This window comes from Serinus canaria, chromosome 2, assembly GCF_022539315.1.
Source record: "Serinus canaria isolate serCan28SL12 chromosome 2, serCan2020, whole genome shotgun sequence".
Taxonomy (NCBI): domain Eukaryota; kingdom Metazoa; phylum Chordata; class Aves; order Passeriformes; family Fringillidae; genus Serinus; species Serinus canaria.
In genome coordinates, this window is record NC_066315.1 from 117,387,963 (window position 1) to 117,404,530 (window position 16,568).

Sequence of the window (16,568 nt, forward strand, 5' to 3'; positions counted from 1 at the left end):
AGCTATCGTCCCTTTCTGTGTTGGGGTGTGAGAGCTCTGCAGCGGACGGAGCGGCCCGGTGCTGGGCAGGCTCCGTGTGTGTCCCGACGGGGCACAGTCGCTGCCGGCGGCCTGGCAGCACCGTCAGCTCTCGGAGCCCGCTGCCGAGGCGCAGCCGGCGCGCCCGCTGGGTGCCGCCTGTGGGGAGGACGGCGTCGCCCTGGATTAGCTGCCGGTTTAGCGGGAGGATCGCGGTAATCCGTGCCTGGATCGCACACCCCGCGCTAGCCGGCAGCCGCAGGCTCTGCGGTGCCTCGGGCAGCTGCAGCCGCGGGGCCCCGGGCGGGAGCAGGGCCGGCTGCGCGTCCCCGCCTGACCCCGGCCGCCGCCGCCCGGGGGGCGCTGCTCGGGGCGGGCCGGCGGCGGAGGCGGCACCGACAACGACATCGACACCGACAGCGACAGCGGCCCCGCCTGCGTCGGCGGCGAGCGGCGGTGGCCCGTGGCCACCCCGGGGTGGGCGCAGCCCCGCGAGGGGAGCCCGTCATCCCGTGGCCGCGGCGGGAGGAGCGCGGCTGACGCGGCAGGGAGGAGGAAGAGGCAACTCTAGCGAGCGGACGAGCGGACGGACGGACGGACGGACGTCCCTACCCGCCCCGGCCGGCGAAGGGACGGAGGTCGGAGGGAGGCAAGTACGCGGGGTGCAGCCGTCCGGGGGTCCGTGCCCCCTCCCACGGCCGGGGTAGAGGGAGCCCGTCCGGAGCCGCAGAGGTTCCGCGGCCGCGAGGACACGGGACTCAGCCGGGGACACGGGACTCAGCCGGGGACACGGGACTCAGCCGGGGACACGGGACTCGGGGATGTTTCGCTTCCCTGTTGTTGCAGCCCGAACCGCCCCACACGGCCGGCGGTGCCGAGCAGCGTGTTCGGTGCGGCCCTGGCCGGGCTCCTGCAGAAGGGCCGGGGGCTGAAAGCGTTCCCGCAGGGAAGCGCCGCTCCGCGTGGGCGTGCGGCTCCAGCGGTTGGGATCCGCTTACGGACAAGGGGCAAAGTGCTCGCAGGCGAATAAACAAACAAACATGGGAGAAACTTCTGCTACCCCCGCCCCCGCCGCTACAATTTTAGACATTGCATTTGCAAAGAAGTTTTAAAGTCATTTAGTGTTTCACATTCTCTTTTTTTTTTTTTTTAAATTCCCATCCTTCTCCAGCAGTGTTACCGGCTCCTGCTAGTACTCTTGCCCAAATGTTTTTACTGCGTGTATATGTAGTTTTACATACTATGCTTTATTTTGCATGGTTGGCTCGGTGTGGGAGGGTTTACTTTCTGAGTTGCAACTACGAACACCACCAAACTGCATTTCAGTTCCGCTTCTTAACTCCATAAGGACAGTAAAGCTATGCTGGAATCAGACATTTAAGAGGTGAAGAATGACTGGACGTTTACATTTAGATCAGGTGAAAGAGCCCTTTTCCAGAGTCCTTTACCTCCGCCTCAGCAGGATGAGGAGTCCCTGGTTAGCTTTGCTTTGTGCCTTGCAGAGGCAAAGCAGTAAACGCGGTTTGGGTCTGCAGTCCCTCTGTCTGGTGGTCTCCGTGCCAGAGAGGCAAGGGCTGGAATTGTCTCTTTACTCGTTTAAACACCTTCAGCATGAGAGAAGGTTGGGGGCAGGGAGAAAATTAAAATAATGCTCCTCCTCCCGTGCAGAAGAAGTTGCAAAGTATTAGTGCTCCCTGCACAGATCTTTTATGGGAAGGTAAAATTCTGACTCAGAGTTGAGGGATTTGAATTAAGGAGAGGGATGGCCGACCTTGAAGGAGTATCCAGTAATATTCACTTGCATGACTTTGTAACTTCAAGGATGTCTGCCTCAGTGCTTTTGTGAGCATTGGTGAGAGCTCCTTGGCTTCCCCTTGCTGAGACTTACATGCTCCTGCAAAGCTTCTTTCTTAAAATCTGAATTCTGTCAGGCTCTTTCCCTTAATTTTTGAGATTGTATGAAGAGCAGAAGAGCTTTCAACTATGCACTAGTTGGCAGCAAAAACCAGTTAGTGATTTCTGTATTTCTCTCCAGTAATGCTACAGCCTCTTTATTATGTGCTCTAAGCATTGAAATAGCATTGACATTTATACTGGACGTTCAAAATAGATGTTGACAGCCCATGCATTTAATTTCTTTCATGCTAATCTAATAAATTCAGTATCTATTGTAGTCTTCAAAGAGGATTAAACATTTCCTGAGGGAAGGTTATGCGGACTGGCGAGTACATGGGCTGCATCCAGAGTGCTGCGAGACGTGTAATTCATTGGTTGTGTTGTTCTGAGGGGATCTTCATCCTGATAATCAACAACCCATAGGAATTGTTGCTTTTCATGACCAGTGTGTGCATCCTCATTCTCCAGGGACAGGTATCTTTCTAAGAAGCCTGACAAAGCTGGGTGTTCAAGTCTCATTGAACAGAAGTCTTCAAAAGACTTACGGGGGTACAGTAGTTGGGTGGTTCCTAGTCCACTCTGCTTACAAAATAATGTATTGCAGGGAGCTAATAGTTCAAGTTTTAAGATGTGAGCACTTTAAAATCACTACTCTGTTCAGTTTTTGACTTGTTTAAAGTCAATCCACAAGTAGGTGGATAATTTGACTGTAATGGCATGTGTTTAAAATAGTGATCGGTGGTTTTTAATATGCAGAGTTGCTTCAGCCTAGCTAGCTGGAGTAGCTGCAAACCTCCAAAGCTGACTTGACCCAGCAACAAAATATTTCAGTAGGGTATGCTGAGGGCCAAAAATAAAGAATATTAAATAAAATGACCCAGGTATTAGCAAATAAAACTAGATGCAAAGCATCTCTTGTTTCTCTTGGGATCTAGGGTTTATGATGGAAATCATCTGTCAATCTGAAATGCCATGCATGCTAATCGCAGGTTCATGTTAATCATCACTGTATAAGAGGGTATGTCAAATCCTATTTTCCTTCCTATCCATACAGGATAAGCTGCTAATAAGTTGTGATCCTCCAGCCACATCCACACATCAGTTCTCTCCTGAGTTGTCCTCCCTATATCCCAGATCATTTTCCAGATGGTTTCAGTTTTATAATTTGCATGCAAGTAACTAGGACTTTTTTGACCCATGGCTACAAGCCATTTTATACACAAATACCCTGCATTTCTGCATGGAAATAGAGCTCGGATTACACATATTTGCAGTTCCAAATTATGTTTTTGTTTTGGCTGTCTAAGTTGTCATTAAGAAGAATGTTATTTTGAAGGAATGTGCACTTCCCAAAAGGAAAGTCACTGGTAGTTGGTTTTGTGACTTCATTTTTGGACATCCCTAAGTCCTTGAAGAGCTATTCTGCTATGATTTTTTTTTCCCTATAGACCAAGGAACTAGAAACTACTGTAAATAATGTACGTACTTATATAGACTGAGCCATAGTAAAGCAATATGTTGTTTTTATTTGAAGTTAGCTCTTTGAGTGTTTGTATTGAAGGATTCATTTTGCTCTAGTTTAACTAGTATCCATATGCTAAAATGTCCTACAAAGAAAACACACTTTCCAAAGTAGGACTGAAGGGCTTCCACGTGCTCTAAGAACATTATTAAAATATGATAATCAGGTTCCTGCTTGCATTCCTAATTCTCAAACAGAATTTATTCCCCTGAAGTCTTCCAAACCACCTAACATTGTGTCTGCCTGACTCTGAAAGTGTCTTAAACGTATTGGATCTCCCCCTTTGAGCAGAAAGTTCTTAAGCGCCTTATCTAGAGCTGCTGTAGTTGAGCATCAAAGCCCTGAGGAGATGAAGAAAGTAGGGCACCTGGCAAGCACATCGTAAACACACGGGCTGGTGCATCGCCCGTGTCTCCAAATGCAGCTCTGTGTTTCCTCTTGGGAGCACTGCCCAAAGAGGAGCCAGTGCTCAGCCTTCCCTGGCAGCTGCTGGTGCTGGGATTTGTCTGAACAGCAGGCTGTGTTCTGGTCCTGGGCTCCTGGTCCTGTGCCCGAGGGGTTCAAATCCACATCTTCTGTCACCTCTGCAGCTGTTGGAGAGGCTGAAGGAGGTGAGCAGAAGGGCACACTTGGCTCCTTGTGTTCACCCTGGCCCATCTGGGTGAAGATGTAGCAGGCTGCCCAAGGCTGGCATGAAGGAGCCAGAACCTTGATGCTGTCACAGCAGTGTGTGTCCTGGTAGGAGGAGGGCTGGGATCTGGTGGTTGCTTGCAGGTGGTGATTATCAGAGGTGAGCATTTCCATGACATCCTCTGTGTTTCAAGAGAGGATCACCACTTGACTAATTTCTCCAGGAGAGAACTGGGCCCAGGAGAACAGGCTCAGAGATCTGGAGTGGGTGGTGACAGCTGGTTGTAGTCCCAGTTTAGAAGTTCAAATCTGCAAGCTGAAGTGGGGAAAGTGTCCAGTGTTTCCTTTCAGAAAGTCCCATTTCCAGTGCAGGAATCTCCATCCTGGCCCACCACTTTCATACAGTGTATCTGTGTGGCAATAGGTGTCGCCCTGCCAGTTTTATATTATACAGGTTTTTAGGTGGTGTTTTACATGTTCTGTGCCACAGATTTGTGTGCTGGTGTCCTGACCTGTAACTCCATTCCTTTGCCCATTTCTGTTTTAGGATTCTTTCTCCCTACTTACAAGAAGTAAGGTTGTATCTTTGTGTGATCTTTTCACTCCACTTTGTCAGACACCCTGTGAGCATCACCTGAGGAGGAGAGGGAACTTCCTTATTCCCTCATATTTGAAATGCTTTGCTTTGCAACTACAGTTTTTCTGTGGCTTAGGGCAGGAAAGCACCTGGGGGTTGGGGGAGTGTGGGTAGGCAAGATTGATGTCTAAATTTATTTCACAGCTCCTTTATTCAAAGAGATGTCACATCTTACTTCTTGGCAGTCTTGTTTGAAACAGTGAGGGCAACTGCCAAGCTGCTAGTGCGGAGTGTCTTGCCAAATACTATTGCAAAATACTGCCAGTGCAGAAGTTACATAGCTCTACAGACTGTTATGTTCCTCTGGGAGTAAACTAAAGGGGTACCAACTTCTAATCCTTTGCTTCTGAAGAGGAGCAGGACTGACATGTTTCCATTGCCATATGAGGCACCATCATGCTGCTTTACTGCTGCTGTCTCTTGCAGCCCTTGGGATTTGTTTCCCCACAATGGTGCTTCTCCATCTCCCCCTCACTGTTGTGAAATAACTGAGGAAACAGAACTATTGAAAACATCTTCACTATATTGTTAATTGCAAAGTATTTTGGAGCAGACACTGGACCGAGGAAAGCTTTGCCTCCTATCCTGGACTCAATGTTGTTAATGCAGCAGGTGCATCAGAATAGATTTCCTGTGCCCCACGGAGTTATACCCCCTATCTGAGTGCTTTTTGAAGAGCCATGCAACTGAAGTCAATCCCAAGTATTTATATTATGAATATTTATAATATAGGATGCAAAATCCGATATCTGAGTATATGCAAACTCTGTGCCAGTTATTGAGACCTTGTAACATTGCTGTTAAAACAAGGCATGAGTTGGAAACACAGATCTATTTTTCAGTAACTATCTTGATAGCTATTTTAGAGCTTTGCATAATTAATCTGTGCTCAAATTGGTATTTTAGTGAGAAAATGGGCACCTGTGAAGATTATTGTCCCATGGTATTGTACATAATATTGTATTACAGTGATATTTCTGGATTCAGCTAGGAAGATAAGCTGGAGGGGTAAGTGCTGCTCATGGCTAAACATCTTAAATCATGCTGCTATTCTGGTTAGAAGGAACCTTGGAAGGTGGTGAGTTAACTCACCAGCTTGAGTTAACTCCTCACCCTGAGTGTTCAGACAGGGCTGCTCAGGACTGTGTTTGCCTGGGTTTTGAAAACTTCCAAAGACTGAGGCTGCACAGCCCCCCTGGATGTTTTGTCCTAGTGGTCAGTTATCCTTGTGGGGATTTTCCTTCTCATGCAATGCACGAGCAAGTCTTGGGAACTCTCTCCAAGACATTGGGAGGCTGCTGTTGGGTGCCCCTCAAGCCTCTTAAGGCTCACAAAACAAGTCCAGTTGCCTCCAACTCACCTAGAGAATGTGCTGCATCCCATCACCGTCTGTGTTTTGGCCTCTTCCATAGCCTGTGTTCCTGCTTAAGTGAAGGAATGTTGGATGCATTAGGATGCAAGTGTACTTGGTCTGCATGACTCTGAACTACTCTGTGTTTATATTATAATAGTTTAGGTTTAGATTTTTGTTTGTTTGTTTGTAAATTCCTAGTAGGTATTTATGAACTGGGATCACTATCAAACCCTAAAATATGTTTTATATTAAATTTAGTAAATAAGTAAGGACTGAACATTCAGAAAATGAATGCTTTTAGTCAACCATGGTAGAATTTCCAGTTTATGGTATGTGTTTTGCTTTAATGCTGGAAAGAGCATAGAAGAGGGACAGGAGGTAATTAAAGAAGAAAATAACTCCTGCACTCCCTTTGGATGGGACTTAACCATACTTTGCAAAAGCAAGATGCATTAAGTCTACAAGTTTGGAATGCTGCCAAAAACTACTAAACAGAGAAAATTTAGGATGATTTGGAAATAAAAACTACCTGGCAAAAGCACCCAGACTGTCAAATGCCTTGAAGACAAGTGCATTAAAGAACTAGGAGACTTCTGCTTCCCTGCTGCCATAGTAGTGGTGCATCTTGAATATATTAAAGTGTGGGGGGGTGGAAGAAAAAAGCTATGTTTTCATAAAAAGATAAGTAAAAAGAGCATGTAGCATTAAGGACTATATAGGAATGCTTAATGAGGGGTAAGAAGTGAAACAGAAGGGGGTTATTTGGAGTCATAGTGGATGCCAATAGCCTAGAATCCAATTATCCAATTAGCCTCCTGATTTTTTTGATTTTTTTTTTCAAATAGTGCACCCTCCCATTTCAATTAAGCCATAAATGTAATGTTGTTAATTTAATCTCCCAGTACTCATGGGAAATATTTTGTAAATAAAGGGTTCATGGAATTTTCAGACTAGTGAAAAAGCCACATTTTATTATTTTAATATCTAAATTTCCCTCCCAAATCAGCCTTTGGTACGAGAATATCTGTTGTCTTTGGAGTTTTTGGGACTAACAATTCTTTCCTGCCATCCTTCTGTTTTCAGAGCCCTGATAATAAACAGATGGAGTTTTTCTGTCAGGGAACCCCAAAACTGTCCTTTAGTTGTGTCCCTTGAAAATAATGGGACACTTTGAGCAGTGACAGAAAACCAGACAATTACTGTGCTCTGGTGAGAGAGTGTGTGCTACAAAATTTTCAGCTGTCTTGGTGTAAAGTGTTTGTATCAAGAATGAACAGTGCTGTTAGCAATGAGGTTTTACATCTTGTATGTGTGTCCACACACATTATATGTAACTCCAAAGGCATATGCCAGATAGATTGGTTTAACTTCACTTTTCTTCAGAATTTTTTGGAGGTTGGCTGCCTTTTTAGTGCTCTTTTCATGTTAACTAATAGGTTATGTGGTGGATGAATAGGATTCTTTATAGAATTATCTAAAACCAGGCACTGATTTATTTGAAAACAAAGGGTTTCTTTAGAGCTAAGTTTAAGCTGGCATTGCCATGAATCCTAGAATTATTCTACATTTAAATGAGAGAACAGTGATGCACTTGTACTTGGGCTTTGAACAGCACTGAGCTGTTGACCAGAGACTTGGAGACTGCTGAGCAAATCTGTTTAGGTTCCTTTGCCGAAGTTTCCAAGCCTACTTTTCTCTCCTTGCAGATGATGAGAAGCAAAGCTAAAAAGACACAAAAAATTGCATTGATCAGTTTGTTTGGAGGAAGGCAAGTTGTTTGCTGGTGTGTGATCAAAAAATGTATAAAATTGTGCTCTGAAGCAATCTGAACACATACTTTTTCTCTGTTTTGCTTTGGGGTGTGTGGGGTCTAGTGCACAGCAGCTAAACAATACCTCACTTGTTTATGAAAAACCTTGTGAAGAAGGGGTGAGGAAGAAGAAAATATTTACAGTAGCTTTCTACCCAATTAAAATCAGAAGGCAGACTAAAAAGGAAAGAGTTCATCTACGGTCCAAACCAATTAAAAGTAAATTTTGCTGCTTGGATGTTAATTTACACATCCAAGGCAATGTAAATTTAAACTAGAAGCTTGACTTAACCTCGCCAGTTCAGATGAACTTCAGATTTATGACTCATTTAGTTTTGGTCCTAGCATCTGGGTGTTTAAGCACATTTTATGTGAATTGACATTAGAAATTCATAAACTGCCTTAAAATGTTAAATCTGTGGAGTACTTCACCAGAATGTGTAAATAATGCCTGTCTCACAAACACAGCTCTGCAACACGAGTTGGCTCAGATCCTCAGTTAAGATATTCTTATGTTTTATGCCCTCAGTCATTTATCCCCTTGTTTAATTATCTGGGAGTAAAACCAGATTTCTTTAGCTTCTCTCATGTGTTAAAAGGTATCTTGAATTTCTGTGCAAATGCTTTCATTGTATTTGTCAATATTAGTTGAGATTGTTTGTGAGGTTTTACACATAAAATGTGGGTTTATTTACAAAGAATGGAAATAGAGGTAGAAGGAGGAATCTCATAACCCTTACGGGGTTTTACTCAAAAATTAAACTGCAAACTTGTCAATGCATGCACAAATCAGTTTACTGTTTTACATAGGAGCATCACTTGAAATGACCTGAAAGAAATTTTATCATCAACCAGCCAGTCAAATCCTGGATAGTTATTCAGGGAACCATGTTGGATGCATGATGTGCACAGAGAAAGAAGCAAAACAGTCCTTGAGAACGAATCTGAAGGGGCTGAATATTTCAGAAGCTACAGAGGATGTCCTTGAAGCTCAGAATCTAAACAGGGACAGGGGACACACACAGACATGCACAATTTGACACTTCTTTAGGAAAAGAAAGTTTATGAAATGAAAATATGTTGATATAAGGAAGTGGCAAGGAGAAACTAGAAAGATTCTTTGTCTTGTTTACTGCTCTATGACTCGGCAGATGGAAAAGATTGATGACTTGGGTGCTTGGCCCTTTGTTTTGGTTTTCCTGTTTTAATTTATGAGTCAGAAAGTCCCTAGACATAGGTCCTCATTTAAAGAAAAGAAAGAAAGCAGAATAAGACAGATTATTAGCAATGTTATTTTAAAGCAAATGCAGTTGCTAAGTTAAAATATTGTGATAGTTGTTGCAGTGTATTTACAGATCTACCAAAGTTGTCCATATGTCACATCAGATGTCAGTTAAAATCGTCAATATGTTGTCTCAAATCAGTTGGTGCCTGGTGTCTAGAGAGTGAACACTGTCACTCCAGTCATGCTTGTTGCTGCAAAGCATTTGGATCAATGTAACAGTGGAGGAAAGCACTGTTGTTCTGCTCTGCTGTGGCTGGTGTGTCCTGCTTTGGTCTCTGCCACATGGATGTCACAGTTGGTCCCTGGATTCCTCTGGCTTGGCTTCAGATGAGTCTCTCTTACATTATTAGTTCAGCTCAGGAGCGTGCTTTTGGAGTACATCCCTTGTGGTTCACTCTGCTGGGGGATCCTGGGGAACATGAGCTGGATTCCTTTCAGATGAAGTAAGATTGGAAGATATTCTTCCAGCATGCATTTAGCACTGAACCAGGCACAGGACCAGGCTAAAGCTGTGTTGAAGCAAAACAGGCAGCCTGCCTTGCCAACATGGGTCATGTGGGTGCTGCATCTTCAGCATCAACTGTCTTCCTCTCTATGGATATGCTTTTCTTGCACTGCAATATTTGCTAAGGTAGAGATTGAAACAAAAACTGCAGCAAGAGTAGATCCAAGCACCTGGAGCCTGTCTTTTCCCTTGACTTCAGGTGCATCCTTGTAAGTCATTGCTCATAAAAGAGTAACACACCTCTGAAATTACACTCCCTGCAAATGGCAGTCTCATTTTTCATCTTTGTTTTTCCCAGCTTCCTTCCTGTCAGCTGACTTCCCTCAGTGCTTCTCTCGTGTTTCTAAACCACTTTTTCCTCCCCTCACTTCTGGTTTGCCACCATGGCATTCCTCAACCCTTGCTCCCAGCCGTAAGGTCTCAGTCTCAAGTGGTCTCAAGATACAATCTCTGTTTTATGAAGAAGTGTTTCCTTCAGCTGTATCCTGGTGAAATCTCTTCCATTGCTTCACTACCTTTCCAATAGTTTTTTCATCTTCTTGTCTCCCCTCCTCCAGTGCTTGTTAACCTGAACCTTTTTTGTGCTCTTTTTAAGCTCATTAGGACTTGTCCTGAAGAGACAATTCCCTTCTCTTTGAAGTAGTCTTCCAAGATAACAGCTACCCCTCAAGTGGGTTCCCCCCACCCCACACTAGCTTGTCCATCCCACTCCCCATAAGTCACATTTTCCAGACCAGTTTTCATTCTTATTTCTGTTCCCCAGACCTCCACAGGTAGGACCACCATGCCCTAGGTATTCAGACAAAACCAGAATGAAGCAGAATTACTTTCCTGAGTTCAGCAGATTATGCTCAGGCTTTCCACTCTTATTTTATATCTCACTGCAATATTTGTCTTAGAACAGCATGACATTTGTCTTTGTGACCTGCTGTAGTCTGAGGCCTTGTTTCCCATCCTGTATTTCCATATTAGACATTTCCTGCCTGTGGGCAATATTTTGCATATAACCTGCTACATTTCATTGCATTCTTCCAGATCACTACTCTGTCCTGATGATGATATATTTAACCTTTGTTCCTCACATCCAGAACTAATATTTATTCTTCCTGCTTCTGTAACCCGGTTGTTAAAATATCTCAAGGCAGTTTCAAAGCTTTTCTAAAGGGAAGGTGTGACATCTGTGATTTCTCTCCTACCTCTCTGGAAGGCTGTCAGAGGAAGTTAGCAATCTGATTTAACAAATCTCTTTTGTCTATTACTTAGGATTATCTTCCAGGTGCCGCTAATTGATCTGTTTTGGATTGTTTTCCCCAGGAATTTGAAGTTAAACTGACTCACTGGGTCTTTAATATTCTTACCTTTTTTTTGTGGCTTTGGTTTGTTTACTTGGGTTTTTTTCCATTGTGCAGACGTGCATACACTTCCATTCACATTCTCTGTCTCTCTCCTGTTCCTCCTGAAGTCTTACCTGTCATTACTATTATTTATGCCAGTCACTGCTTGCATTTGACCCCTTTGGTGAAGACTGATGTCCTAAACATGATGGTCTTCTGGGTGTCATCTCTCATCAGCTTTTCTCTATGTAGGGCCAGAAGGTTTTACTTGCTCTTAGGCTATAAACATATTGATAATAAGGATTTCTTTTTGTTGCTAGTATTATTTTTTTTGCATTATAATTCTACCCTAACCATGCTGATTCTCATATCTATGCACTTCTGCAGATTTTATATTTATTGCTAGCAATTTGACTATGTTTTCACATCCTGTACCTGTCTTGACAAATAAACCTTGTGCTGCTTTTGTTTATTTTTATAGGGCACAAGCACGGATTATCAGGTTGTACTGTTTTGTAGAGGAATTGCTGCTTCTTTCGTGTCTCCCCTCTTAGTGTCTCTTGTCTTCACATTTTCTTTGCTACATTCTTGGGCTCCCCCACCTCCCATTTAAAGACATTTAGTCAACTTTTCTTCTGAACTGGTTGCTTTCCCTTTGTCTAGAAAAAATCTAAAGGATCCACCGCCCTTTTTAAATGTAAAATACCCTGATTTTGAAATATAAGAAGTTTAAGTCTAAACTAAACTAAAGTGCTATCAATTCACAGTCCTTTGCTCCTTATGCCATGTGACTGTTGAGATACCACATGGTAGTAGATTCCCTGTTCAGGCTCTTTGGTTTGACTTCCAAGTTGCTAGCTGTTTGATATGTAGATTTGAGATATCAAACAAATAACCCTGGTGCTGTAGGTGGTTTTTAATGGCTTTGTTGTTGTTTAAACTGATTAGCCCTGTCAGTGCCAATAGCTTGTTTTTGCAAGGCTTCAGATTGTGCTGGCCGTCATTGTGCTTGTTGTCTGCCATTGTGCTGTGACAATGGATCTACCATAGTGGGAAACATCAATTTAAAACCTAAGGAGAGTGTATCCTCTCAGATTTACAGAATAACAGAATGGTTTGGATTGGAAGGGACCTTAAAGATCATCTAGTCTCCATTCCTGGTCTGTAACCTCAGCCCATTCGTGGGATGGTCCACATTTTGTTTCACAAGTTGTTGACACTGTACAAAGGTCAGCTGCTCTTCCAACCATGGATTTCTCTCCGTGGCTCATTACAGCAATGACAGTAGAACATTTTAGCTGAGCTGCTGCTTGATGTGGGAGACCTCAGCAATGAAAAGCCTCCCCTTGCTGTTTTGGATGAGGATTGCTGTGCTGCGTTCCACTCCCAAGAAACAGCTGAACCTTTGGGTGTTCACCCTTGGTGACAGCAGTGATGCTAAAGGATTACCACTGACTTGTTTCACATCCAGGGTGAGTGGCAAAGGCAGCCACCCTGCTGTGGGAAGCCTATCAGTTTGAAACTTCCTCTGAATTAAAGCTGTGACATGTGCTGCCACACTTGGAAAAGAAAAGGATCTGGTTAAAATGTAAGACAAATTCCATAATTTATGTGTTCAGAAGATACTAACAATTATTCTCTGGAATAATCTTGTGTTAGTATCCAATTTACTTACTTTTGTAGTAAAGTTGTCCCTGCTGCCCCCCCCCCCATATATGTTTGGGGTTTTTTGTTGAGTGGTTTCTTTCTTTACAAAAGAAAATCTCAAAATTATTATTATTATTATTTTAGTTATAAAGTAAAGGAGTGTGAGTTCTGCATGTTTTCCTCTCTCCTTCCAGACACTACAGGAAGTCATGGTCTCCCCTGTCAACTTTCCTGGACACACAATAAAACAAAACTGAATATAATCCCATGTAAATTAAATAAGTAATACCAACATCTTGTTTTCATACTTCCACAATTCTAGCAGCCATACAAGTACAGTTTGGCTCTACCTGTCCACCATGGTTGGCATATTAATGCTTTTAGATTTTCTTTTATGTAAAATGTCAAAAATGTCTTTTTCTTTGGTGTTTGATGTTTTATTTGTTCAGGTTTTGTTTCACTCAACCACTGGTCCTTTTGTTAGTTGATAGAAGTGCTACTGCCTCTTGTTTATCCAGTAAATTGCTCAGACTTGTGTGACTTGGGAGACCCTTCCAATAAAAAGATTTGAAAATGTGATACAAGTTTACCCGTGCAGGTTCTTGTTATGGTTTAACCCTAGATGGCAGCCAGCCCCTTGCTCACTCCCCCTGTCCTGGTGGGATGCAGGGGAGAATTGGAGAAAGGTACAACCCATGGGTTGAGGTGAGAAAAGTCTAAGAATTGAAATAAAGTAGTAATAATAAACATAATCATAATCATCATAATAATCATAATAGAAGTAGTAGTAGTGGTAGTGAAAAAGGAGAAAATGGAAAGAGAGGAATAAAACCCAAGAGAAAGAAGTGATGGACAATACAATTGCTCACCATGCCCTGATGCCCATTCCATCCCTGAGCAGGGATTGGTGGCTCCTGGCCAACTCCCCCAGTTTGTATGCTGAGTATGATGTTCTAAGGTATGGAATATCCCTTTGGCCAGTTCAGGTCAGCTGTGCCAGCTGTGATCCCTCCCAGATTCTTGTGCACCTGCTCAGTGGCAGAGGATGGGAACCTGAAAAGCCCTTAACTTAGGGTAAACACTGCTTAGCAACAACTAAAACATCAATGTGTTATCAACACTGTTCTCATACTGCATCCAAAACACAGCACTGTACCAACTAATAGAAAGAAAATTAACTCTATCCCAGCTGAAACCAGGACAGTTCACAATGTATGCAATTAAGTGCATATGAAAAACTTCATTTAGCAATTATGTGTCTAGGAATGCTGGAAATAGGAGTCAGCAGTAGAAACAGCCAACCTCCTTACTGTGACTTTAAAAAAATCCTAATTACTTCTGCATTTCTCTTCTCAAAATTAGTCATCATTCCTGTAAGAGTGAGAAACAAACAGTGGTTGTATTTTCTGACTTTGGACTCACTTCTACATCACTCAGGGGAGAGGTAGATGGGTGAAGGATGAAAATGTCCACAATTATCCCAACTTTATTTTAACAGAGGTGTGTGGTGAGGACCCCTTGGCTGGACATTTCCCAGCTCCCTAGGAGAGGTGACCGCAGCACAGGCAGGTTCTGAGGTTCCCTGAGGTCCTGGTGTGGCAACAGCTGCTTTCAGGAAGGCATAAGTTGGTGACAAACAAATCAAAAAAAAGGAGCAGCGTAGGCCAGGGAAACCCACAGTTACATAAAGGTGAACAATGAAACATTATTTCTCAAGTGGGTATTTTGAAGGGCTGTTACCGCAACACTTTTTAAATAAATGCAAGGTACATTTGAATCGGAAGCAATTTGGTTTAGCAAACTGCTACTGACTCATCCCAGACCTGAGGGGAAACAGAGTTGCTGTGTCATGGAGAGATTTTTGAGAGCTTGCATGAGATGTGCTTCAGACCATCCAAAAGTGAGAGATATTAGTACCCTCCTCCAACACTGCTCCTGTTAGCATCCACTAGCACGGTGCACATTCCAGTTAGGAGATCCTCACTGCCCCTGCAATTGCATCCAGACAGAGACTGATTGTGGGTAGTTTCTTGAATGGCATACAGATTCCATACATATCCCATATTGTAATACCAATGCAATATGCATGAGATGTACGTCTTGAGTTCTCATGGCTTTACCAAATCTTTTATCTTGTTTCTAGAAAAAAAAAATTTCTTCAATTCAAAGATTTATAAAAACATTTAATGAACCAGGTTGACACCAAGATTGCCATATAATTAGAAAACTGACATTCTGCTCTTTTGTGTTCTTGTGCAAACTTAGAATTGTGCTGTCATCTACAAAAACTACTTTAATTTGTTCAGCATTGTTGGAGAAAAGTGTAGTTGGAGTAGGACTTGCTCTTGATACATCCAAGAGTAGCTTGGATTGTGTGCAGGGACATTTTCACATGAAACATTTGAGTAATTTGAACAATGACTTCAAGAAAATACCATGATTTTAAATAATCTGGTTCTTACTGTCCCTTATAAAATGGCTGTATGTACATCAAAGCTGAATGTCAATAGATACAATTTTGTGGTAATTTCTCCTACCTGTAGTCAAGTTGCATGCTGTGACCTACAATATCTTGCCCTGTTCCACGTGGTCCCTACCCCGCAATACCACAACACCTAACATCAAAAAATTGTTGACCTCAAATATTAAATACTGCCAATGTTCCTTTTTAAAGCTGCAAAATGGAACAGTGCTCTTGAATTAGTGTTGAGATTAGATGGATTTATTTAACTGTTGCTTATGCTCCATACTTAGATTTACAATATTCCATTACCTGGTTTCTGCTATATTGCCATATTATAGGAAAAAAGATAAGTTAAAGAAAAAATTAGTTTAGTGGAGTCCAGAAGTTGATCATCTGTACCTACTTCTTGTTGTATTGGTTTTACCTGGTATAAGAGAAGCATATGCATATTTATGTAAAATATTGCTGATGTGTCTTTATATAAATCCTTTCTGAAACTGATTTAAAAGTTCAGACTCATATGCGCCTTCAAACACTGACCCATAGTTCCCAGGACAGAAAATGTGAAAATGAAAATGTTCTTGGAGAACAAAAATCATACTCTCTGTCTAGTAGATGAATGTACATCTTCTCTGTGGGTCGGGAGTAGGGTTGGAAATCTGGGAAGTGACTAGATAAACAAGTAAGTAAAGTAAGGTCAGCAAATTATAAACTCTTGAAACATTTGTCTTAAATCTGTGTCCTTTTTGGATTTTAAGATATATCTTCCTGTTTTGGTAGGTTGGTTTTTTTCATTGTTGCTACCTTTTTTCTACTCTGAGTTGGTGCATAACAGTGCTTTAGTGGAATTGATGTGTCTTTTGCCATAAACAGTTTGTTGGAAATATTAATAGAATAGCAAAAACAAATCTGGCCCATTCTGTAGATCCTAGGCTGCCTTTAAAATGCTTTTATTTTGGAAAAAGCCTGTGAGCCTTTTGTGAGGGGACATACACACCCCAAACCAAAGCCCTTGTTCAGTTTCTTTTGACTAGAATACCAGTAAATAGCTTGAAAATGCTAACGGGGTACTTGTGTTCTTGCTCATCTCTACAATTTAAGGAAGAACTCTTGACATTCTGGGTAGACCCCACCTACACAACATTGTGTGCCAGAGAACTTGTTTACCAAAGCATGTTTGTTCACCCCAGCCTGTATTTGCAATTCTAGCAGAACGTGCTGTAGCTGGGATTCAGGAGGCTGAAATAAGAAACATCCATACAGAATTACCACTTAGAGAGATTTTTTTTCTTTTATGCTTAGCTTTGGTATACCTTCCTGCACAAATCGCTCAGATCTCCTGGAAACTCAGAGACTTGACCTATTTTATAGAACTGTATTTATAAATGGAATTCCAAAGAGTCTTTGTTGAGAGCAAAATGCAGGTCATACAGTGCTGTCAGTTGGGAGGGGTTTTTGACAATTTA

General features: G+C 42.5%; 1 protein-coding gene across 1 annotated transcript in view; it reads left to right on the forward strand.

The window, feature by feature from the left end:
• The first annotated feature begins 425 nt into the window (after nt 1-425).
• Nucleotides 426-16,568, forward strand: part of SGK3 (serum/glucocorticoid regulated kinase family member 3) — a 55,598-nt gene continuing 39,455 nt past the window's right edge. Inside the window, exon 1 of the mRNA XM_050970345.1 lies at nt 426-667. The gene's annotated coding sequence lies outside the window, so the exon portion shown is untranslated. The remainder of the gene's footprint in view (nt 668-16,568) is intronic.